The sequence below is a fragment of the Anastrepha obliqua genome, chromosome 2, assembly GCF_027943255.1.
Source record: "Anastrepha obliqua isolate idAnaObli1 chromosome 2, idAnaObli1_1.0, whole genome shotgun sequence".
In the NCBI taxonomy this organism is placed as follows: Eukaryota; Metazoa; Arthropoda; class Insecta; order Diptera; family Tephritidae; genus Anastrepha; species Anastrepha obliqua.
In genome coordinates, this window is record NC_072893.1 from 113,554,653 (window position 1) to 113,581,158 (window position 26,506).

Genomic DNA, 26,506 nt, shown 5'->3' on the forward strand with positions numbered 1-26,506 from the left:
CGACCTGAATCTTTCCCGCCGCACGACACATGCACACTCGAGGCGCCTCGGCAAAATGCTTTTACCAGGCATAATATGACATATATTTCAATGAAAAAATTTGAGATGACTGTTGAAATATACCTATAACAATAAAACCTGAAAGTTTCGTTTCAATCGAATATTTCTTTCCTTCCCAAAAAAAAAAAATCCACGAAAAAATCGATTTTTGAAGCCTCTAAAGCAGCAATTTTAAAAATCATAATTTTTCGGGCCTCTGACTACCCCTAGCCACTTAAAGTGCAATGCGTCTTTAGTAGCCTTGAGCTTAAGGGGCGGTCTGTTCCATAGGCGGGCAGTATAGACGAAAAAATTACGTTCAGATATTACCGAAGTAAATTTCAAATGCAAAAGCTGTTGTAATTGGGACTATTTCCTAATTTGAAGACGATTTTTGAGATGCGGATGCTCTTGAGAGGCTTTGATTTTGTGAAGTATTATAAGGCACTTGAATTCGCTGAGTGATATCGATGCTATCTTGCGAGCCCATAGAGAGATGTGATCATACCATTTTCTGCTATATAAAGGGCGATCAGATTAAAGATACATTTTCCAAAAGGGGTTCTTAACAGATCACGCGTGACTACCGTTAAACTAAATACATAATTTTTTTCAGTATTCATTAAAATTTTATCATGGAAAGACTTGCGCCAAAACAACGTTTACAAATCGTTCAATTTTATTACGAAAATCGACGCTCTGTTTCTACACCGAAGATATTGAAGAGAACATCAAGGCGGAATTTTATGACCAGCTAGAAGAACTACGCAGTAGAAAAAGCAACCCTGTTCAACTCCTAATAGCAGGTGACTACAGTGCAAAAGTTGGAAAGAGCAACACATTAGCGAAGTTGTTGCAGGAAAATTCTCTCTGCATGAAATATCAGACGACAACGGTGTACGACTGTGCAGCTTAGCAGCGTCGAATAATATGTGGATAGGAAAAACAGCATTTGACCATGAGAGATTACACCAACAGACATGGCAAATCCTCGGCCAAAGAAGAGCAAGCCAAACTGTCCATATTTTTGAGGACAAGAGACACGCCGCCCCACTTATAGGCATAAGACCACAAAGGGGAGCATGCTGTGACTCTAACCATTATCTAGTCATAGGCAAATGACGACAAAGAATCACAAACAACAACAATAGCAATACCAAAATGCATATGTGGAATGTAGCAAAAATAATTGAAAATGAAGAAACTCGAATTAGAGCAATGTATAATAATAAGCTCACCAGTACGCATGGTGAAACAGAAGTTGAACAAGTCTGGCACACGATAAGAGATACCATTATACCTTCTACTCAAATATGAACGAGACGGTATCAATAAAACGGTCCGCGGATGACATAAGGCAAAGTCATAAAAGAGAATTCGAAGAACACACTCGAGCTTGACTTGTTTACAGTAGCACAGAAAACAAACTATGTGACATATCACGCTGAAATATGCCATATAAGCTTATAACAGTCCTACCAAAAAACAAAAAAATTATTTTTGCCATATGTCATCCGCGGACCGTTTTATTGATACCGTCTCGTTCATATTTGAGCACAAGTATATAGTCGCCACCGTTAGCAATAATGGCTCACATCTTATTTTGTGTTAATCTCTTCGCAAGTTGTGGTGGTAATTGGCTCCAAACCATCTGAATTCGCCTTGATAACTTTTTGACCGTCCATACCGTCTCGTTCATATTTGAGTAGAAGGTACGAGCTGCAGAAGAAAATATAGGCGTCAAACAAAAAAAGCAGAAGGAGTGGTATGACATCGAATGTGGAATAGCTAATGAACGGAAGAAAGAGGCACTAGACAAAACTTACTTGAGTACCAAGAAAAAGGAAAAGTAGCGAAAAATGTTATTAAGAGATAGAAAAAAGACTTCTTGAAAAGACAAATAGAGCAAATCGAAATTGATTTTAAGAATTAAAAATAAAAAAATGTATCAAACCATTAAACAACAGTCTAAATCCTTTTACCCACGGACAAATGTTGTCAAAAACAAAAGCGGAGAAACACTAAGTGATAAACAGCAAATTATTCATTATTATTATATTTCAATGAAACTCTTAATGTACAAAGAGAAGAAGGAGAAACACCAAAATTGCAGACTGCTGAGGTGAATATAAGCAGACCCAATTTTGAGGAAATAAAAACCGCCATAAACAAACTGAAAAATTATAAAAGTAGCGGCGATGATGGGATATCGGCTGAATTACTAAAATATGGTGGAATAGAGTTGGCCAAATATCTGCCCAACCTACCAACACCTTACCTACAGAATGGTTGACAAGCATTATTGTTCCGATACATAAAAAAGGCGACAAAGCAAACTGCCGAAATTACAGAGGCATATCGCTACTGAACTCAAGGTACAAGGTCTTCACAAATATGCATACTATATTTAAGGCTGAGCCAATATGCTGAAGAAATACTAAAAGGTGGTTAAGTTTTAAGAGCCGGTTTTGATTTTAAATAAAATAAAATTTTTTTAGGAAATTATTGTTATTTCTCTTTATTATGGTAATATTGGTATGGCTCAATTATGTATAGAACAAAATATCGGCCAAATGGTCGTCGCGGCCTCGGTGGCACACCTCCATCCGATGGTCCAAATTTTCGATGACGCTGAGGCATAATTGAGGTTCTATGCCGTTAATGTGTCGCATTATTCCATCCTTTAGTTCCTGAATTGTTGCTGACTTATCGACGTACACATTTTCTTTCAAATAACCCCAAAGAAAGAAGTCCAACGGTGTCGTTGACGTTTAGGAGTGGTTCACATTCAACATCGGCCCTTGAAATTTAACCAGCCTTTAGATGATTACCAAACAGACTTTAGAGTCAACTGGTCGCCGTTCAACCAGGACTTCATAATCTTGCAAACCTTTGAAAAACAATATGAATACGTCATTGATATTCACTGTCTTATCGATTTTCTGCATGCATTTGATAGCACAGACCGAAGTAAAATAAAATACTTGTTGCCGTCTATAGGCATACCAACAAAGTATATTAAGATCAAAGTTATTATGACCCTTACAAATATGACAGCAAAAGTTATAGTGCAAGGAAAATGTACGGAAACGTTTTCTATTGCCACAGGAATTAAACAATGAGATAGCCTCTCAACACTGATATTTAACCTGGTGCTACATGCAATACTAAACGAAATAAACCCGAATGGAAGCATCTACAACAAACCATTCCAAATGTGTGGACATGCCTATGATCTACTTATAATGGCAAAAACTAGAAATGAGCTGCAGGCTGCGTTCACAAAGCTGGAGGAAAGAATACATCTAGCTGAGCTGATAATAAATGCAGAAAAAACTAAATACTACTCTGGATAAAAAGTAGCAAAAAGTCAAACTTCGCGGGATTAAAATTTCGCTCTAGTTATTTTTTTCATGAGTTGGCAGCACTGTTAATAACATCTGGGCCAACTTTCATGTGAATGTCATTATCAGTAATATATTTACGCTTGTGTTTACCAAACGACCAAGAGTGCATTTTTCGATTTTTACAATCTCTGATTTGATTGAGCAGAGAAGTGCCGTCAAATTTTGTTTGCGGAATGAAATTTCGGCTGCGGAAATGTTTAGCATGTTGCAGAAGGCATTTGGTGATTCGACCATGTCGCAGAAAAATGTTTATAAGTGGTACAAAGACTTCAAAGAGGGTCGAGAACGTGCTAATGACTTGGAGCGCTCCGGACGACCATCGACGTCAACAGATGACCAACACGTCAATAAAGTGAAGGAGTTAGTGCTCAAAAATCGTCGGTTGACTGTTAAAGACCTTACTGATATGATCGGAATATCAGAAGGATCTGTGAAAACTATTTTGAAAGACCATTTGGGCCTACGAAAAGTCAAATCTCGTTTGGTACCGAAAACTCTCAATTTCTTGTAAAAAAGTCGTCGCGTTGATGTGTGTGAAACAATGCTTTCAGACTATCAGGACAAGCTCAAATGCATCATTACGGGATATAAGACCTGGATTTATGCTTATGACCCTGAAATAACCGACCAATCAAGCGAATATCGTGCTAAAGACGAGGCCAGACTGAAAAAGTCAAAGTCGTTCAAAAATAAAGGTCATGATGACAATTTTTTTCGATTTTCGTGGTGTGGTGCACTATGAATTCCTTCCACCTGGCCAAACTGTTAATAAGGAATATTATTTGAGCGTTATGCGTCATTTACGTGAAGCAATTCGTCTAAAAATACCAGAATTATGGGCCTACAACTCTTGGTTTTTGCATCACGATAATGCACCGTCTCACACTGCACTCGTTCTTCGTGACCATTTCGCCAAAAATTCCACGCATATCGTTCCGCAACCACCGTATTCGCCTGATTTGGCTCCGTGTGACTTCTGGCTATTCCCAAACTCAAGAGACCACTGCGGGGAACGCGTTTCGAGTCGATTGAGGAGATAAAAGCTGAATCAAAGAAGGTGCTGATGGTTATACCGGAAATGGACTATTTGGCATGTTTCGGGGATTGGAAAAATCGTTGGCATAAGTGTATTTCATTGAGAGGGGATTATTTTGAAGGGGATGAAATTGATTTACAAGAATAAATAAAGATTTTTCATTTTAGAACCAAATTCACCTTACTTTTGGCCCACAGTGTTATATGGTCCGATCAAGACCAAACATTATATCCTATGATCTGGAGTGTGAGGCATACACATTCCAATATGTAAATGAGTTCACCTACCTGGGCTTTACATTATCAGCCAACCAAGGCATGTCGGTAGCAATCAATGACAGAATACGGGCAGCCAACAAATCATATAATGTTAATCTGAAATTGCTCAGATCTAAAATATTATCGCGTAAGCAAAAAATAAGAATGTATAAAGCACTGCTTCGACATGTGCTTACATATGGCTATGAACTATGGACGTTGAAAGCTGACGAGACAAAACAGCTAATGTGCTTTGTAAGGAGAGCGCTCCGAAAGATCTATGGTCCCCTTTGACTGGCAGATGGCTTTTATCCCATTAGGCACAATGCAGAACTGGAAGACATAGTAAAGATAGAAACTATAATAAGATTTATTAAGTCACAACGATTTAGATGGCTTGGACATGTGACTAGAAAGACAAGAGAGTTATCAATGAGAAAGGCACTAGATCTTTGCTCAATTGGGGGAAGAAAAAGGGGACGCCCGATGAAAAGGTGGCTAGAAGATGTGGAAGCTGATCTTAGGAAAAGGCGCGTGCAATGTTGGAGGGAAGTGGCTGTAAATTGAGATCGATGGCAAGAAGCTGTGAAAGAAGCAATGGTTCACCAAGGACTGTGAAGCTAAGAAGAAGAAGAAGAAGAAGAAGAAGAAGAAGAAGAAGAAGAAGAAGATTCTACACAAAAATAAATTTGAATTTTCGTTATTTTATTTCAATTTAAAATCCGATGCCTCTAAATTTGTCGCTCTTAATATATAAACTAGCTGGCCCGGCTAACTTTGTTCCACCCTAGAGGCAATAAAAAAGCAGGTTTTTGATTTTATTAAGTTAATTTTTTTATTAATCAAGTATTTCAATGAAGCTTTAATAGATTGCACTATTCAGTTAAGCAATCTATATTCGATCGTCTTGGTCGCGGCTTTGTTAATATGGATTCAAATAGAATACAAATTACTGTGATTATATATTTCTGACAAAATTTGTATTATTAAATTTTCTACTTAACCATAGACAAAATTACGTTTAGCTGTCATTTGCGTTTTGTTATTCCATATCGGATGCGTTTTTGTTATACCACATTTTATAGTGAGTTCACGGAAACGCGTTCGAATGGGATAAAAAGTATGAGACGGAATCTCCTGGTTCTAGGATACCTCTCCACCAATTTTCAGCCAAATCGGTTCAGCCGTTCTCGAGTTATAAGTAGTATAACTAACATGACTTTCTTATTGGCAAAAAAGTCTTGTGGTATTTCCGCAAGCTTGTCTTTGCAAGCGCGTAGTTCTAGTTGTATTCGTCGCATCAGTTCACGCTAGAGCTTTTTGGAAAGCTCTTTTCACGTGCTAACACGTGTTTGATTAATTGTTGTTTGCTTTCAGTCCTTCGTGAGTTATAGCGTCGCAAACATGGAGCAAAATAAAGAGAAAATACGGCATATTTTACAGTACTACTACGATAAAGGCAAAAATGCATCTCATGCTGCCAATAAAATTTGTGCAGTTTATGGACCCGATACAGTTTCCATTTCCACCGCACAACGATGGTTTCAACGTTTTCGTTCTGGTGCAGAGGTGATCGAAGATGCGCCACGGTCCGGAAGGCCTGTGGTCAAAAATTGCGATAAAATCGCTGAATTGATCGAAAGAGACCGGCATAGTAGCAGCCGTAGCATCGGCCAAGAGCTGGGCATGAGTCATCAATCCGTTATAAACCTTTTGAAGAAGCTTGGGTTCAAAAAGAAGCTCGATGTATGGGTGCCACACGACTTGACGCAAAACAACATTTTTGCCCGTATGGATGCATGCGAATCGCTTCTGAATCGCAACAAAATCGACCAGTTTTTGAAGCGGATGGTGACTGGCGATGAAAAGTGGGTCACTTACGACAACGTGAAGCGCAAACGGTCGTGGTCGAAAAGCGGTGAAGCTGCCCAGCCGGTGGCCAAGTCTGGATTGACGGCCAGGAAGGTTCTTCTGTGTGTTTGGTGAGATTGGCAGGGAATCATCCACTATGAGCTGCTCCCCTATGGCCAAACGCTCAATTCGGACCTGTACTGCCAACAACTGGACCGCTTGAATGCAGCACTCATGCAGAAGAGGCCACCTTTGATCAACAGAGGCCGAATTGTCGTCCAACAGGACAACGCCAGGCCACACACATCTTTGGTGACGCGCCAGAAGATCCGGGAGCTCGGATGGGAGGTTCTTTTGCATCCACCGTATAGTCCGGATCTCGCACCAAGTGATTACCACCTATTTCTGTCCATGGCGAACGAGCTTGGTAGTCGAAAGTTGTCCACAAGAGAGTCCTATGAAGATTGGCTCTCCGAGTTTTTTGACAATAGGGAAGCGAGCTTCTATAAGAGGGGCATTATGAAGTTGGCATCTCGTTGGGAACTCATCATCGAACAAAACGGCGCATATTTGACTTAAATCGGATTATTATTACCAATTTTATGAACAATTGAAAATTCAATAAAAATACCGCAAGACTTTTTTGCCAACCTATATATAGATATTTTATTATCATAAAAAGCAAAACGCCATTTTTTCATTCAATTTAAGAGGCGAACTTTATAATTATAAATTATAATTATAATAATTATAAATTTTTGTACATGAACTAGCGAAAAATCCAACAAAAAAACTCGATTTTTCAAAAGTGTCCCAAAGTAATAACTATGTAAGATTTTACTATGTAAGATGATAACTATGAGAGATTTCTGGTACTTTTTGAACAGGCATTCAATCTTCCAACCACTTGTAGCTAACTCAGCACTACAATTAACAACCTCATAACGCATTCCATTAAAAACGAAAGCGAAAGTTTTAAGAATTTCGCTTTCTGTCATAAAATTTTACCAACGACGATAAAAGGTAAAGCCAAAAAAAATTAATAATTCCAAATAAAATATACCGCTCGGCGATTAACAGCTGAATGAAAAGGCGCTCACGTCCAATTAACACTTGACTGGTAAATCGAAGGGAAGACGAGTGCAATGTGACATGCCATACATTTTTAGGCTAAATGTTATAACGATCGTTGAAACAATAACAAAAACAAGATAGCAGCGAAAAAGTGGAGTGAGTAATAAGAGAGTAAATAAACAGGTGTTTAAAAAAAAATAAAATAAAATAAAAAACATTACCACAACTCACTTAATTGTAAAACAAATAAAATGTATGAAATTTGAATTGCTTAGGCGGGCAGTGGCAAGTGGAAAAAGCGTTGGTAGAAGGAGTTGGCTGAGGGCAGACAAGTGACTGGGAGCGATGCCGGCGCATGCGAACACTTTTTCTAAAGCAATGTTGACTTTCGCAGTTGTCACTTTTATTTTCATTCGCCTACACACATGCATATATTTATTTGTATATAGCAACACACTTTTTCCACCGCTTTATGTGCCGTTGTTGTTGTGCTTTCATGCTACTTTTTTTGGGTTTAAGACTTTCTGCTTTGCATGTGTGAATTCAGCTGGAAAGCACTCTTTCACATACTAATAAATGTTATGTGTGCATATGTATGTATGTATGTGTGTAAGTGAGTGCATGGCGTGTTTGTTGGTACGCCCATTTTAATGGAAATTAAAATGTTGACGAGCGTTTATTTCTTTGTTGCTTTATATGTATGCGTGTGTGTGCATGTAGATATATATTTTATCTATTTAGCATTGTTAGTTTTTCTGTGGTATTGCATTTTTATTTTTTTTTTACTTTTTTTCATTTTTTTCATTTTTTAATTTTCCCATTTTTGCTTCAAATTGGTTTTTATTGCGATTATGTAAAGTGGCGACGTAATTTAATTGTACAACAATAAATATCTGACGTCACGTAAGTGCACTTAACGCAAACACGCAATCCACGCATACACACAAATTCACTTTCATGTATCCATTCATGGCTTTTCCACACAGCGCGTAAATTGGCCGTTAATTGTTATATTAAATTTTTGTAGCCGGCAAAGTTGTATTTTCCGTAATATTTATATTTTATAGATTCAGCTGTTTTATTACAGTTTTCTTACTCTTATTTGTTATTGTTTTTGTTTGCTGCCATGCATTTATGTTGTTTTTAAATGTTTGACACAGAAAGTGACAGATGATTATGGTGCGTGACTATCATGCAGTTGCCGTCATATTCGATGCCTACTACGCGGGCCCATATTTTTAAAAATGTTGTTAACCCTTAATGGTGCGTTGCTGCTTCTTTGCAACTTACGACTCTTAGTTTTCTTCTATTTAGTCTGAACATTTGATAATTTTGAAGTATAGGAACATAAATCATATTAAACAAATATTTATAGCACGAAAAAGCGGGGCCTGAGCGCAGGCAAAAAAGCATAGACTTTGTAATGAGGAAGATGGAACGCCTCTTTGAAGTAATGCGAATGCGGTTCCAGTGTGGGCGACAGTTTCTAACTGGGGGGAATTTTTTAGTCTGCGGATATACCATCGCCGCAACGGCAACTTTGATGATGCGTTAGGCCATTTAAACCTCCTCTTACTGAGCGTGAGCTGCTAGAGGAGTACAGGGGTAGAAAAGATGCTCGAAAATTCTATCAACAAGTCAAGCGTCTGACACAAGGTTTCAAGACCGCAGCATCAGCCTGCAAAGATAAAAACGGAAATCTGGTTATGGATACACAGTCCACACTGGGCATATGGAGGGAACACTTCTGCAATTTACTTGTTGGCGATGACGCACACAATTCCGACCCAGTAGAAGATGACTCGATACCGCCAATCGACGATAATTTGGACGTTCCACCACCAAGTCATGCCGAATTCAGAGTTGCCATTCAGCGGCTCAAGAATAACAAAGCGGCTGGCGCTGACGGCTTGCCCGCTGAATTGTTCAAGACTGGCGGCGATATGCTGATAGGGAGCATGCATCAGCTCATCTGCAAAATACGGCTAGCAGAAAGCATGCCCGACGATTGGAATCTCAGTGTCCTTTGTCCTGTACTGAAGAAGGGTGACCCGACAATCTGCACCAACTACATGTCTAGCGTCCTATGTGGAAGACTTAAGCCGTTTGCCAACACACTGATCGGGCCTTATCAGTGCGGCTTCAGAAGTGGTAAGCCCACCATCGACCAGATTTTCACATTACGCCAAATACTGGAAAAGACCCATGAAAAGCAAGTCGACACCCATCATCTCTTTGTCGACTATAAAGCTGCGTTCGATAGCCTGATAAGGGATTGCCTGTACGCCACCATGTCTGAGTTCGGTATACCAGCGAAGCTCATACGGCTTTGCAGAATGACGTTGACCAACACAACTAGCTTCGTTAAGATAGGAAATAACCTCTCCGCGCCATTCAGTACCGTTCTAGGTTTCAGACAAGGCGATCCACTGTCATGCAACCTCTTCAACTTCGTGATGGAAGGGGTGCTCCGAACTGTGTCCAGTTCCTTGCGTACGCCGATGACATTGACATTATCGGCCACTGTAAGCGAGATGTTACGGCTGCGTTTTCTGCTATCGAAAAGGAATCATCCCGAGTGGGTCTAGCGGTGAACGAGGGTAAAACGAAGTATATGCTGTCTACAACGCGGAACACACGGCGTGTAGGAATGCACGTCATTGCGGACAACTATACTTTCGAAGTTGTGCCAGAATTTATTTATCTTGGCACCGCCGTTAACAGCAACAACGATATCAGCCTGGAGATCAGCCTAGAGATCAAACGGAGAATCACTCTTGCTAATAGGTGCTACTATGGGCTAAGTAAGCAATTCAGTAGTCGAGACCTCTCGCATGACCAAACTGACACTTTCCTACCCGTGTTGCTTTATGGCGCAGAGGCATGGGTAGTGTCACAAAGCGATGCAGCCGCTCTTGGGGTGTTCGAGAGAAAAGTTCTTCGTAAGATCTTCGGTCCTGTGCGCGTTGTATGAGCTCTACGCCGACATTGACGTAGTTCAACGCATCGCCATCCAATGCCTGCGTTGGCTAGGGCATGTCGTGCGTATGGATGAAGAAGATCCAGCAAAGAAGGTGTTCGAGGGCGAAGTCCAAGGGAGCCGGCGAAGAGGAAGACCATTGCTCCGGTGGAAAGACCAGGTGGAGGAAACCCTATGCTCGCTTGGTGTACAGAACTGAAGAGGCGCGCGCGGAGTGAGGTCGGCCGTAACTCGGTAACGGGTTGTTATGGCCACCTAACTAAGTTAAAACCTCCTCATCGGCAAAAAAAAAGAAAAAAATATTTATCGTCAGGGGTTTCATTGACGCCTGGAAGCTCTCATCGATAACGTCCTTCTTTAAGAGTGGCAATACTCGTACAAATTAAATTACAATAGACATTTACAGGCATTTTTCAAAGCTATCGACTATTTCCAAATTTTTGAGCACCCACAAACTGAGCTTTGCGGCTAACTCTTTAATTTGCCCGAATCAACATGGGTCTATCTAATCTGCCTGCTTTTAGTGAATACAGCATTGATTCTTTCTCGACTGGTTACCGAAAATTACAAACAGTAGATTTTTTATGCTCATTGAAAAACCAGCAAAAAAAAGACCGACATGAAATACTGTATTCTGATGGGCCTGAAAGATTCGTATGGAATGCACAAACTAAAAGAGGAAGGATTGGATTGCAAAAGTTGCAAAGTAACTGCAAAGTTTGGTGAAGTTAGTACAATTGTTCCAATAGCCAAGTCATAGGATTTGTACGTTGACATATAGTATTGAGGGGACCCAGTGATCTAGAGCACGAAAATTTCACCTTTTCCCACCATTTTTTTTTTTGTTTTTGCCATTAAAAATTTAAAAAGCGATATTTCAACTTTTCGCATTAATTGCTACATCTATTGAGCATACAAAAAAATCTTTTTTCATTTTAAAAACAATATTTATTATTATAAAAATGCCGCTGAAGATGACCCTCCCGAAAAATCGAGCCCGGACGGCGTAGGGGATTTCGAGACTTCTACTCATCATTCTTAATCAGAAAGTTATGGTCGGAACTAGAACAAATCGAAAAAATTAAAAATTTACAACAGCCTTTGAAAAAAACTTTCGTAAAATCGGGTGTTCTTTCACTAATTTTTTAGTGTATAAAATAGGAAATTATTTAAATAAAATTATGGTTCTAGTTCCGACGATAGTCATACATATTGTGAACAATATATTAAAATTTCAAGTGATTTGGTTGAATTTTTTTTTTTTTGCATCCCCTTCGTGCCGAAAAAGTCGTTTTGAATGTGAGTAAAATGAGTTTAAAGTTCGATTCAAGAGGAGCAGGTGCACCACTTTTTATCTACGCTTGAACAATCTTAAGTTTGAACAATCAATCAAAAGGTTTGGGTATTATTGCTGAAAATTTGAGGGTCTTCGACTACTACTTTTTTTCTCATTTTTTACAAAACGAGTTCATACTTGGAGCATCATTTTTACATTTTACTGGTTGATATCCGCAATGCCGTCTGCGTGATTTAAAATATACTTTGGGCAAAAAGTAAGGTGAATTGATTTGTCAAACTTCGCGGGATTAAAATGTCGCTCTAGTTATTTTTTTCATGAGTTGGCAGCACTGTTGATTACATCTGGGTCAACTTTCTTCTGAATGTCATTATCAGTAATATATTTACGCTTGTGTTTACCAAACGACCAAGAGTGCATTTTTCGATTTTTACAATGTCTGATTTGATTGAGCAGAGAAGTGCCATCAAATTTTGTTTGCGGAATGAAATTTCGGCTGCGGAAACGTTTAGCATATTGCAGAAGGCATTTGGTGATTCGACCATGTCGCAGAAAAGTGTTTATAAGTGGTACAAAGACTTCAAAGAGGGTCGAGAACGTGCTGATGACTTGGAGCGCTCCGGACGACCATCGACGTCAACAGATGACCAACACGTCAATAAAGTGAAGGAGTTAGAGCTCAAATCGTCAATCGTCGGTTGACTGTTAAGGACCCTACTGATAGGATCGGAATATCAGAAGGATCTGTGAAAACCATTTTGAAGACCATTTGGGCCTACGAAAAGTCAGATCTCGTTTGGTACCGAAAACTCTCAATTTCTTGGAAAAAAGTCGTCGCTTTGATGTGTGTGAAACAATGCTTTCAGACTATCAGGACAAGCTCAAATGCATCATTACGGGAGATGAGACTTGGATTTATGCTTACGACCCTGAAACAACCGACCAATCAAGCGAATATCGTGCTAAAGTCGAGGCCAGACCGAAAAGAGCACGTCAAAGTCGTTCAAAAATAGAAGTCATGATGACAGTTTTTTTCGATTTTCGTGGTGTGGTGCACTATGAATTCCTTCCACCTGGCCAAACTGTTAATAAGGAATATTACGAGTATTTGAGCGCTATGCGTCGTTTACGTAAGGCAATTCGTCTAAACAGACCAGAATTATGGGCCAACAACTCTTGGTTTTTGCATCACGATAATGCACCGTCTCACACTGCACTCGTTCTTCGTGACCATTTCGCCAAAAATTCACGCATATCGTTCCGCAACCACCGTATTCGCCTGATTTGGCTCCGTGTGACTTCTGGCTATTCCCAAAACTCAAGAGACCACTCCGGGGAACGCGTTTGGAGTCGATTGAGTAGATAAAAGCTGAATCGAAGAAGGTGCTGATGGCTATAACGGAAATGGACTATTTGGCATGTTTCGGGGATTGGAAAAATCGTTGGCATAAGTGTATTTCATCGAAAGGGGATTATTTTGAAGGGGATGAAATTGATTTACAAGAATAAATAAAGATTTTTCATTTTACAACCAAATTCACCTTACTTTTTGCCCACAGTATTACTACTTCAAAATGCCACCAAATTAATTTTTTAACTAAATCTAAGAATACTCTTACATTCTTTCTCTGTAAACTATAAGAAATGTGACATTTTCTTCATTAAAATTAAATAAGTAACTAAATTATAAGTTGAATAGCGTAGCATTAATCTGTTTTTCGTAGTCTCTAAGAAATACAGCATTTTTAATTTATTTAACAAATAAACCGTGAATTGAACCATCTACTAACAATGAAAACTGCTATCGTTTTATATACTTGCATATATGGAGGCGTAGAACCTGGTTATGCTCTCAAATACAATAAAATTATAATTAAACAATTTCTACGTTTAATCAGTTTTTTGTATTACCGATCCTATTAACTTCTTTACTTACACACTCTAAAATATTTCCACAAATTACCTACCTACTTCAGTAAATTAATATTCATAATTTCTATTATTACTCTAAACTACTAAAAAACTGTGAAAATGTGGTAACCATAACAAGTACTTATCCATTTTTCAGCTTTTTACATTTACTTAAAGGAAATGGATATGTTGGTTATAAGTAACAGCAATATTTTTAAGCAAAAAAGGCAACATATTGCATAAACGAGAAAAAACTTGTCTTGAAAACAAAAGACTCAAGCGACATACCTGATTTTTCATATTCAATAGCTATGCTGTGGTTTTTGCGCGGATGTTATTAAAATCCGTGCGGAAAATGTATAAGAAACGATAAATGGAAAATGGAAGTTATAAAATAGAGGAAATGTCAATTTCGAAATATATTCAAAGGATTTTTTTGCATTTACTGAAGAAAATTGTGAAATCAAGATTTAATTGTTTCATAATTTCAAAAGTCATAGCCATTATGATTGGCTAAAATCACAAATGAGTTTATCGCATAGTTAAAATGACAAATGTGTGAGTTCCGGCATAAATAAGCTTGCAGTTGAAATATGGATTCAGAAAAGCAGAATCTTTACGCTACACGCAGTTGATTTCTTATTTGGATTCCTTTGTTGGAGTAAAGAGATATGCGGGAGCTTATTGATGCAAGACCTGAGTTTAAATATCACTTAATACTACTCTGAGGTTGATGGGGCAACTCAGGCCTCCAGACATCGTAAGGACTTAGCGGGAAGCCCTCAAAATTGGGAACTGCTACAGAAAAGTGATGGTACTTTCACTACAACCAGTAAAGAGTCTCTAGAACTTTTACTCCACACTCATTTTCCAGGCTGCTCAGACATTACTGGGCATGACATGGAAGATACAGTACACTGTCGTGAAGTCAGAATAGATGCTATATCTGAGGATCGTCTCTTATGTGGAACTGCAAAAGACCGCCGGATATCGAGCACACAGGCTACTAGCAATCTTCAAAGGTTGCTTTCTCTACGGTCATATACCTCTTAAGTGGAGACATGTCAAAATTGTTTTCATTCCAAAAGCTGGTAGAAACTCACATAGCCATCCAAAAGACTTAAGACCGATATATCTTTCCTCTTTCCTATTGAAAACTTTGGAGAGGTTGATAGAATTTCACTTAAGCCTAACTATAGATAGAAATCTTATCTCTACGTCACAACATGCCTACACGAAAGGGAAATCGGTAGAGACAGCTCTACATAACCTTATTTACACGGCAGAGAGTTCACTGCACAAACAGGAATTTAATTTAGCCGCTTTCCTTGATATTGAAGGGGCCTTTAACAATGTTGAAGGGGGGGGCAATTACTGCAGCACTCACTGATCTTGGGGTAGAACCGGGCTTGGTAGGCTTCATTGGCAAAATTCTAAATAGCAGAATCATTGAAGCGGAACTAGGAGAATCGGTGCTCAGGAGATTGGTAAGTAGAGGTACACCGCAAGGTGGAGTCCTCTCACCGTTTCTATGGAACGCAGTTGTAAATAAACAATACTGTTAATACTGGAATCGGTGGGCTGTAAGGTGATAGCTTACGCCGCTGATGTTGTTATTACTGTCTCTGGTAAATTTGGATCTACATTAAGAGACCTAATACAAAATGCTCTAGATAAACTTTCTAGGTGGGCAGGAAAGTGTGGTCTAGGAGTCAACCCAGACAAATCACAACTCATACTGTTTACTAGGAAACACAGAATCCCTCAGCTAAGTCCAATTATGCTCAAAGGGGAAGCTCTTGTGATTTCGGAAGAAACGAAGTACGTGGGACTAAACATAGATAGGAAACTGACTTGGAAGTCAAACACTTAGAAAGAGTCAGGAAAGCGAACCTAGCTTTTTATGTCTGTAAGAGAGCTTTAGGTAAGACCTGGGGAATTAAACCTAAGGTTGCTCATTGGCTTTACACTGCTGTCGTCAGGCCCATTCTTCTATATGGAAATGTTGTCTGGTAGGGTGCTATGCAAAAAAAAAACCTATTCTAATTTATTGAATAAGGTGCAGAGATCAGCGGAACTAGCAATATGTGGCGCCATGAAAACCACGCCATCCATGGCTTTGGACATCATACTACATCTGCCACCCCTAGATCTCTTCTGCAAATACTCAGCGGCCTGCTCCGCTTTAAGGCTCAAAGCGACCTCACAATGGGGGACTGTCACACATGGACATTCAACCATCTTAGACTCCTACACGGATATACCCAGTGACTGTGATTATCACCCTCCCATTCTTTGCTTCGAAAGGAATTTCCTAATGAAAATCCCTTCTACACTGGAATGGCTTGAAGAAGATCCAACACCCAACACACCCGTTAAGATCTACACGGACGGGTCTAAAATGGACACCGGTGTAGGATCAGGGTTATATTGTGAAGAGCTTTCTATTAGTGAATCCTTTAAATTACCGGATCATTGTAGCTTTTTTCAAGCGGAAATAAACGCTATTCATGAAGCTTTAAAATGGTTAAAGATAAACAGAATACCATCAACGGATATGTGCATTCTATCAGACAGCCAAGCTGTCCTACGAGCCCTGGATGCTTTCCAAACAACATCAGGGAGGGTCTTACGTTGTCGCCAATCTCTAAATGAGATGGCCAAGCAATATGGTATAATCTTATGCTGGATTCCAGGCCACAGAGATATACCAGGGAACTGAAGGGCAGACCAACTTGCAAGAGAAGGTACCTGTATGCCAGACATAAGTAATTTTATGGAGATACCTCTCGCAACTTGTAAGTTTCTCATTAAGGGCGCGCTAATCAGTTCTACAAATCAAATATGGATTAGCGTTAACACCTTTGAAATTGCTAGGCAAAGATGGCCAAGGCTAAATTTACGACTGTCCAAGAGAATTATAAAACTGAATAGACTTCAAATCAGGACCTTAGTAGGGGCCCTCACAGGACATTGTCTCATAGGAAATCATTTTTAAAAAATCCTACTTCTTATCGAATATAGATAATCTATACACTTTAGGTATCAACAACCTTTTACGCTTTGTCAAGAGCTCAGGATGGTTCGATATGGAGAGGAAAATGTAGCCCAGCCCCCTCGGCTCACAACGGACCCATTCCGTGGTCTAAGTGGCATCGTTGTCTCTATATGCGATGCGGCTGTTAGACCTACCTACCTACCTAGTACTACTCTTTTCGTAATCTGTTATGCCAAAAAATTTAAATTCCCTTTACGGAGAACACTTGATCGGACAATGAAGAAGGCGCTCAACCTTTGTTATGCGCTGTGAATGCTAAAATTGTATGGAAACCAAAGAAAATTTATAAATAGACAATTCAGGTATTTAATACTGAATGGAAAAACTACAAATTGTTTTCTGACTTATTCGAAGAACAAAACATAGTTTCAACTATTTAAATATGGTATAACAAATAGTAGAATAAGAAGTAATCAGTTTTTAGTACTAAAACGTAGGGTTTAGATGTTGCAGTATTCTCACCGAATTTCTAGAAGATTGCCATTTATTGGGCAGAATGTCGAATATTTTATATGCGAAAACAATCCTCTATGCCATTTTTATTATTTTATTAGTAGGCCAAACTGGAAATCTGATATACAAATTTGTAAGAAGGTAAGTTGGCAAATAAGTAGCTAAATAGGACTGTAGATAAGTAAGTGCATACAGCGACACTTTTTTAAGTTGCTACACTAAAATGCTAGGGTATACGTAGAGCTATTTGAATCACTTGTTTTCTGTGATGCACTTTTCCCGAAACTTTTCTCTAATATATTTTTATTTAGTTTTGTAAATTACTGAGCAATGACGAAAGGAAATATTGCCCTCACTTCTTCTTTTGTTCAACTGTGGCTTCTATACGCCTTTTGAAAAACCATAAATCCTTCTACTGGCTCAAAATAGCGTTGGTCTTTCCGTCATGAAGCATAGGCTAAGTGACTCTTGGCATTACTCACGTGTTCATTACTATGGGAAGTATTATAGTACACCGTGTCTACACCAAAAAGAATTTAGGTAGAGTGATTTAGCTTTCGACTTAATAACTTTCGCGCCAAGTGATTTGAAATTCACAAAATGTAGATATAATAAAATTTCTGTAATAGCGTTGCCGTTTAAACTCAGGCATAACTATGGTTGCTGATAGAAATATTCGAGGATCTTTTGAAAAGTCCGTGCAAAAATAGCTCTTTGTAAGCGTATACACTTGGTCAAACGCTGTCCTAGTCTGATGATGCCTTCCGAGTAATAGGATTAGTGCAAGTCAGTCACCTTTTCGTTTAAGTAAAATATTTTTTCCGCCAGCCATTTCTCCTAATTGGGGAACAAAAAGTAGTCCAAGGGATCCGAAGGAGCTAAGTAAGGAAAATAAGGGGGAAATTTGAAAGGAGTTGGAAACTGCTCGTGCAAGAATTAAAGCCAAATGGCCATCGTATTCGTTGCATGTTTGCTGATTGTCTCATTTCGATTTATTACTCAGATTTATTGAGAAAAGCAGTCAAAAATTTGACTGATCGAATGGACCATGTAACTCGTATCCCGGGCGAACATATCACGGATAACAAATTCAAAAAATATATTCCATGAAATTATCTACCGGATTATAATAAAAAAAAATTTTATATCAATAATATAGGGGTTTTCAGTAAGAGCGCTTCAACTTTTGAACTTTTTTGAATAAAACACAAACGGTTTGACTTTTTTAACTAATTTTTTTTTTTATTATCGAGTTTGAACATATACATTTAAGTATAACATTCGATTTCTTTTGCATGACCACCGCGTGCACGTTTTACGAAGTCCAATCGTTGAACCCAATTTTCGACCACTCTTTTGCATAAATCGGCCGAAATTCCAGCAATTTCGCGTTCAATATTGGCTCTGAGCTCACAAATCGTCGCCGGCTTGTTACTGTAGACCAATGACTTCACATAACCCCAAAACGGGACGGCTTGTTAAATGGACCGTAAGATGGCCGTAATGCTCTTAAAGTAGCAGTAACAGAACGATTATTTTCATAAAAAATTTGCACGATTTGCAATCGTTGCTCAAGTGTGTAGCGTTCCATGATGAAATGTATACTAATGAAGTTTATAAATGACAAGCGAAAAATAAAAAATATTGCGTCGTTCGCCCTCCCAATCGGAAAAAAGTTGAAGCGCACCGATTGAACAACCCTATATTTCTTTTTTATAAAGGTTTTTCCAGTGTTATTTGTGAATGGATTGTCCTATCGAGAGATGATTGACGATTTTTTATGGCCGGAATTGGATGGTATTAATCTGGACAAAGTTTATTTTCAACAAGACGGCGCTACGTGCCACACAAGCAACAAAACCATTGATCTTTCTCGAAGAGGTGATCATAATTGGCCATCGAGATCTTGTGATTTAACTTCTTGTGACTTTTTTCTTTGAGGCCACGTTCTCTTTCACCAACAGCCCAGGGTCGATTCAAGACCTCAAAGATGGAATTTGTGAGGCTATCGAGGACATAGGGCAGCCACTTTGCAATTTGGTTATGGAAAATTTCATGAAAAGGTTATTGTCCGGTAAGCGTGGGCGTGGTGGTCATTTGCCTGATATTATTTTCCACTATTAACGGCATACCTTCCTTTTTATAATGAAATAAACATACGATCATTTATATTCAAAAATAGTATTTTTCTTTGAATATCAAAATAACACCTCTTATTGGAAAACCCTCTATTATCTTTTTACGGTTTTTCTTTAAGCTCTGAAAAAACTCCTTTTGTGAATATCTTTTTCTTAAGAATGTACTGTGAAATTTTCATGCGGAAATTCCCAATATTATAGCTTCTACAGCACATTAAGTCTCCTCGTTTTGCAACCAACCAGAGGGTCTTCATTAGGGCGGGTCGATTTAAAAATCGCTCATTGCTCTGTGAAAATCGTATTCTAGTGATCAAAATAAGAAACTTTGCCGAAGGAACCATACCTTTAAAACGAATTCTGATGTCCCCCAATTTGGGTCGAACGAAAAATCCCACTTTGACCCATTTAGAGTGATCCAATCGAGTCCAAATGTATGACTGAACCCCACTAACTTTGAACGGCCGATCCACCCATGCCAGTGGCACACCCCCTGGAACTCCCCTGGGGGGTTCCATATACAATCATTTCAAAATATCACCATTTTTGGCCTTTACATGAGAAAAGAAACTAAAAAATTTAACCCAAATTGGGGGACATCAGAATTCGTTTTAAAGGTATGGTTCCTTCGGCAAAGTTTCTTATTTTGATCCCTAGAATATGATTTTCATAGAGCAATGGGCGAGTTTTTTGCCTCCCCACAAAAGACACTAAACGTTCGACCCAAATTGGGGGACATCAGAATTCGTTTTAGAGGTATGGTTCCTTCGGCAAAGTTTCTTATTTTGATCCCTAGAATATGATTTTCATAGAGCAATGGGCGATTTTTTTGCCTCCCCACAAAGCGACCCGGCCTAGTGTTCATAGTCCATTTTTTTAATTTTTTTTATAGAATAAGGGAACCTCTCAAACAATACTGATGCAATTTTTTAAAATTAAGCTCTTCTAAAATAATGAATATCTAAGTCCCGTGACTAATCCCGAAATTCCGGGATTGCAATAACGAGATCCCGAAATTTTAAATTGACATCCCTATGCTAGACAAAAAATATCTTTTCGTGATTAGTCTTGTAATAACGAGATTCCAATAATCCCGGAATCTAAATTTTCTTTTTGTTTTTACGTCTCTACGCAAAATAATGAATATCTAAATCAGGGGAATAACCGGGATTAATGTTGTAATAACGGGATCGAGAAAATTCCGTAATCGTAAACATTTAAAAATGCATATTGCCGCGCTAGAAAGTTTAACACATGCCTTTCCACCTCTCCGCCTCCTTAATTTTTTACCGCAACCTAATCCATGCCCACAATTATTACATAAGCATCGGTTTGAGGCACGACTCAGTTTGTTTTATTTTTTGTATGAATATTTATTAGCCACTCCAATTCATTCCCATTTCTCTTATTATACTCTCATTTATACGTAATTTCATTCCATTGCATTTCATTACAGCGTCATTCGCATGAAATTTGTAGACTAAGATTTGTGTTTGAATTAATATTTTCTTGTAACTTTGTATGCCATTTATTTTTTACACATTCAAGCGTTTCTAATATATTGCCTTCCTTATTTGTGTAAGCTATACTTGAATATAAATGTAAGCATTTAAGAGCAACTGCTGCTGATAACTAGCAACTTACCGCTTGGGAAAATTAGCCCAGTTTCCTTTTATTGCCTTCGTTGTATGTATGTACGTTGTTGTTGGCGTCGTCTTACGTTACTTGCTGCATTAAACTCAAATGCATAGATTTTAATTAACGGTATTTGTTAGCTGCTATCGTATCGATTTCTTGTGGTTTGCTGTCACTTTTGCAATTATAAATCTACTACAACACCACCAAACTACGGGATGCTGTGGAAAATAAGAAAACCGATCAAACAAACAAGCAAACCACTAACTGCACAACAACTCTGCAACAATGCGGCTTTTTTCGCTTGTTGCTGCCGCAAAAGTTGGAAATGTTGGCAATCTCGTAATACTTGTCTCGCGTAGTTAGTCAATTTATGGCGAACATGCGGATTTCCTTATCGAGCGCGAACGAACCAGAAAACAAATTGATAAATATATGCGAGTATTTATGGGTAGAAAAAAGTTACGAGAGATAATTAAATTGCACACATATGAGATCAAAGCACACACACATATACTCATACGTATATGTATATGTTTGCATATTTGTATTTGTTTTATAAATTCACAGTCGTCAATACGCAAGCAGTAGCTAAACGTGCGTAAACCACTAGAAATTCCTGCTGTGAGCAAAGCGACTCAACACTCAGACACACACACACACATGTGTGTATATATAAACACTGTTGCCATTCGTTGCAAGTAAGTCTGCATTGGTCGACCGGCGGCAGCAGCTACAAACTCCATATGATAGTTGAAAAGCTAAACAGATTTTATTGCTACTAACTACACCTCTAACTGCAATTGTTGCTTTGCATTAGTCACTAGTCACTCATACGGTTGCAAAGTTGCACAAAACAATAAACGCTTGCACTACAAAATTTGCAAAGCTTTGCTTTTATTTTTCACTTGTTTATTGCGCTTACACTGTCACTTTGGGTTCCAGTCGCAATCGCAACCGCAACTGCAGCCGAATTGTTGTTGTTATTTTGTAATGGCCATTTGTGTTTGCTGCTAGTGACTGGACCCAACACTCCTTTCGAATTTTCTATTTAATTTTATAATTTTTTTATCGCTTTTTTGCGTATAGCTTTGCATATGAAATTTTGCCTGGCCTTTCAATTTTTCGCGGTTTTTACCAACAAATTTTAATATTGCCAAATGACGTTGTATAACCGGTGGCGTATGAGTAATGTGGCGCTAATGCGCGAGAGGTTATTTCGGCTGAATTTGGGGCACGCTCGTTAAACAGTCGATTCTTGGCAGTTGTTGTATACGTTGTATACGTTAAATGCGTTAATTTCATATTTTTCTGTTGCGTATTTTATTTGATTTCATATATACATATGCATTTTTCCCCTTTTACTCCAGAGTTAAGCATCGGAGTTTGATTGGTTTTTATTAGTTTTTGTAAATTAATTTTTCAATATAATTATTTTAAATTATTTTTTTAGTATTACTCTTTTTATTTAAATTTATTTAGTTATTTAATTTTGTTGAACTTCATTTTGTTTCAAAATTTTTTTAACTTTTATTATTATATTTTACTAATTTAATTGTATTATTTTTCATAATTTCTTTTTAATAATTTTTTTATTCTACTTTCAATTTAAATTTGTATTAATTTGTAAAATAAGTATTCTATTTTATTTTATTTAGAATTTTTTTCTTTTACTTAATTTTGTTTTATTGTATTTTTTTATTTGTGTTTTATTTGGACTGCATTTGTCGTATTTGTAATATATTTATTTTTTTTTTAATTTTATAGTATTATTTTATTTAGTTTTTAACTAAAATTTATTTTATTTAACTAAATTTAATTTTTATTTTTTTGCACTCGTCTGCCGACATTGTTATATTAATTATCATTCACTTTGACTTAGTTTAATTTAAAACATTAATTTTTATGTAATTTAGTTTAATTTAATTTTAGTTACTTTCCTTAATTCAGTTCTTATTTTATTTATTTTTGTTGTATTTTCCATTTCGTTTTATTTCAATTCATTAATTAATGTTTCTTATTTTTCTTTATATATAAAATATTTATTATTTTGATAAGTAATTCTTATTTTTTTTTTTTAATTTAAGTTTCTTTTATTTTATTTGTATCTACGCGACATAGGAAGGGAGAGGCATAGGAATGGCAAAAAGCAGCTAATGCCGCTATTCCAGAAGCAAGAAAGTAAAATTGGAGAAACTTCGGGCAAATCTAAATAGGACCCCCTGGGGACTTGTGCCCAAGATTGTGATGAAGAAACTGGGAGCCAGATTACCTATACCAGAACTGAGCTCAAGCACGATGGATTACACCGTAAAAGAACTCGTTCCAAATCATAAAATCAGTGAATGCATTGAGTGCCAAGTAAATGTGACAAAAGAATATCCACTATTCACCAGTGAGGAACTCCAGTCAGCTGCGAGCAAACTTAAAAACAACAAGTCACCTAAGCCAGATGGAGTTCCCGCAGAAGCTCTCAAGGGGATCGCAAGAAGGCGACCACAAATCTTACTAGACATGTACAAAGCTGTCGAATAGATGGAATTTTCCCAGAAATCTGAAAATAGCAGCAGCTCGTGCCAATAAGCAAGGAGAAAGGCAACCCGAAACTTCCATCAGCATATCGGCCATTATGTATGCTCGAGATAGCATGGAAGCTTGTTGAAAGACTGATCAAGCCTTGACTGGCCGCAGCCATAGATAACGCCGGAGGACTATCAGCAAACAGCTTAAGATGCGAAAAGTCTACAATAGAGGCAATCGAAACTGTCATAAACAGCGTAGGAGCAGCGCAACAGAACAGTTTTCAATCCAAAAGCATCGTCTCCTTGCCACCTGAAGCAAAATTTCTGCAATATTTCAACGCATGGTTGTATAAATGGCACATCTGGAGCGGTACAAGGATCAATTCTCGGTCCCAGCTTGTGGATATCGATATCGCCACAGTCGTCACAGCACGAAACCTTGAAGAACCTCGCAGAAAACTTAACCAAGTCGTGATATGAACACAAACATGGCTAGATTCACAGATCCTCAAATAAGCCACAGAGAAAAAGGAGCTAATGCTTCTAACCAAGAAAAAAAGATCGTAAACTACCTAGGCACAAGACTTTCTGGATTCAAGATGGCATCCCTACTCTGTAGACTGATGGCAAATATAGGGGGACCAGCCCAAAGTAAACGGGAGATAATGATGGCTAACACGCTTTCCATTCGCTTACACAAAGTGGAACTGTGTGCAAATGTGCTAAAGGCAAATCACCGGTGCAACCTCCTAGTATCGGTACAACCAACAGCAGCTCTGAGCCAGCTGTTAGTGATAAGTGGATCAGTGTCGATAGATTTGAAGAAGATTTGAAGATTCTGAAGGGCTAGCTTTAGAGGAAAAAGTTGTGGGCATTAAAGAACGAGAGGATGGAAGAAGAAGTTAGCAAACGTGCAGCGCACGAAATAAAGGACGAAAAGATAAGGCTAATAAAAAACGTCACTAAATGGTACTGAAGGAACTTTTGTGAAATCAATATTTAAGCAACCCAAATGCTTTCGGAGCACAGCTATTTTTTTAGTCTCCGGATATACCATTCATGCGACGACAGTTTTAACGATGCGTTAGGCATTTTAAACATCCTTATCCGCAAAAAACATTATAAAATATTATCAATACTTATAGTAGGAAATACATTTAATTTATACGTAATTACTTAATTTTGTTTTATTTTAATTTAACTGATTTTATTTCACTTTATTTTGTTTTTTGTTATTTTTTATTTATTTTTTTACATTTGCTTTTATTTTATACTTTTAATTTTATATTTGTAAGTGATTTCTAAAGTGGAATATCTCGCATGTCTTAGTCATGGGCTTTCACTTTTAGCGAATTAAGCAGCTAATAAAAATTAAGTCCCCTAAATTTATTTAACGGTATTTTATTTCAAATTGCTATTTCTTTAAAACCAACATCGCATCGAATTCTTCGCTAAAAATGTTGATTTCATGCAAATAGTTTTTCTTCTTGCATTTTTTTTGCCTCTTTTTTGCACTCGTCTGCCGCCACTGTTATATTAATTATTATTCATTTATTTCATTTACCCACTGAACTGTTGGCCAAGTCAAGCATTTCAGGCCGATTCGAGACCTAACAATTCAACCGTTGCGAACAGTGCAATCGACCATCAATTGAATCGACAAACCGCACCGCCAGCCATCATCACTCAACCAATTCAGTTATGCCTTTTTAGTAGATCAAAAACAAAAGCACAAAAAAATAGACTACAAAAACAGAAACAACTTAAGCAATCACTACATAAAATATTTGTAAAGGCCGCTTTCATTACATCGCTCCGATTGGCATATGCGCGTACTATAGATCAGGCACAATTTGCTCAAAGTAATAAAAAAAATATATTAGCCATTTCATTTTCTAATGTCAATTTAACGGACGTTCGCACGCACACTAACAAATGAACACACACACAAGCCCATACGCACTTTATTAACGGTTTTATTGCTTTTGTGCAATGCTCATTTTATTGAAACTCGATTGCTTCTTGCTGTTGCTGCAACTTATAACTGTTGTTGCTATCGCAAGCACTATTGACTTTATTGACTCGCTTTCGTGCACTTTCTGGGTCTTGGCCGTCTTACTTTGTCTCACTTCACCAATACATCAGCACTTGGCTAAAGCAATACTACTCCACTGGCTGTTTTATTTCGATGCGTAGCCGAACGTTTAACCGCTATTCGTTTTCGTTTAAACCGTTCACGTTGCCGTCAAATGCTCAACTGTTTTCTGTTGATGTAGCAAAGCGCTTTGCTGTGCTGAAAACGAGTTGGTTTTGAATTCTTAAGCTGCATTGAGTGGCGCTGACTTGAGTGGAAAGTTGCATGGATTTTAAAAAGGAGTTTGAGTTACTTTATGTAACAAACACTAAAAATACTTTGACCAATGCAACCAATAATTAAATGGCGTGTCCATAATTAAAATGCAATCAAAAGCACATCTGCGTTCTGACTCATAAGTTGATGAATAGAAAAATATATGGATTAAGTGACGAAGTTTTTTTTCAACTCCTAATACAGAACAAAGCCGTTTCTAAATTAATTTTGCTTATTCGATTACTTCAAATAGAGTCAGAAAACTAACTATAAACGGTCACGAAATCTTCTTTTGCTTCGTGATTTAACCGTTTACGCGAATTTGACGGACTTAAAACAAAAAGTGCGTCTGCTGATAACTTCACAGGAAATATGCACTATAAATCACAATGAAATCTTATTTTATATTTGGCTGCTCAGACATACTCCTTCATATACTGGGCGCGCTGGCAATAATCGGGAAGTTTTTCGTAGGGATTGGTACACCCAAGGTACGCCGAA

At 37.9% G+C, this 26,506-nt stretch overlaps 1 protein-coding gene across 1 annotated transcript in view; it reads right to left on the reverse strand.

The window, feature by feature from the left end:
* Positions 1-21,232, reverse strand: part of LOC129239458 (mucin-2) — a 57,059-nt gene extending 35,827 nt beyond the window's left edge. The window contains exon 1 of the mRNA XM_054874959.1: positions 21,143-21,232. The gene's annotated coding sequence lies outside the window, so the exon portion shown is untranslated. The remainder of the gene's footprint in view (positions 1-21,142) is intronic.
* Positions 21,233-26,506: the final 5,274 nt, after the last annotated feature.